Here is a 981-nt window from a genome sequence, read left to right on the forward strand (position 1 = left end):
CTCTCTCTTCCTCTACCCTTCTCGACACCCACCCCCTCTCCCCCTCTCTCTCTCGCTCTCTCTCTCCCCTCCCTCTCTCTCTCCCCTCTCTCGCTCATTATATCTCTATTCCCAAGTTTGCATAGCTCCCCTGTGATATCCTGTTTTCTTTTCTCAGCAGACAGGCAATTGTTATTCTGGCAATTTTTATCCCCGGCGTCTGTCAAAATTCCCCCTCATCCCACATTGTTTGCCAGTGTTTTGAAGAAAACAAAGACTGAACAAAAAAAAAAAAAGAAAGAAAGAAAAAGAAAAGAAAAAAAGAAATATAAAAAAGGAAAACGATGCATCGTTACGCACTTGCTGTGATTTTTGCGGTGTTAAATATATCTTACGTCTCTATCGACGCATGTTAGACAGTTTAGGAAACGCACTGCTTCAACCCCGATTGCCAGGGCTAGCGTAGCCCATGCAGCGTCTGTGGTGTAGTGGCTAGGTGTCTCGCCGGCGCTCGCAGAAGACTTACGTTCGATTCCCGAGAGGAGAGAATTTTTATCAAGTATCTCGATCAGAATGTTCCACAGAAATAAAACGGAGAATTACAATGGCTATGGCTATTTTCAACAAAATGAACCCAATCCTGAAAAATAGAAACATCTCAATGACTTTCAAAATGAAAGTTCTGAAATGCTATGTATGGTCAACCCTTCTATATGGCTGTGAACGCTGGACAATCATTAAAGACAGTGAAAATAAAATAGAAGCAACAGAAATGTGGTTTCTTGAGAGACTGCTGAGAATATCGAGGAAGGAAAAGAAATCTTATGAGGTAGTGCTTGATCAAGCCCACGTGGAACGCTCACTGTTAAAAACAATCGGGAAACGACAAATTAATGCGGTTTTTAGTACACCTGAATAGACATAAAGGTCTTGAACATCTATCTCTCACTGGCAAAATTGAAGGCAAACGAGGCAGGGGTAGGCTCAGAACAACCTACTTAG

The sequence above is a fragment of the Aplysia californica genome, unplaced genomic scaffold, assembly GCF_000002075.1.
Source record: "Aplysia californica isolate F4 #8 unplaced genomic scaffold, AplCal3.0 scaffold00290, whole genome shotgun sequence".
Taxonomy (NCBI): domain Eukaryota; kingdom Metazoa; phylum Mollusca; class Gastropoda; order Aplysiida; family Aplysiidae; genus Aplysia; species Aplysia californica.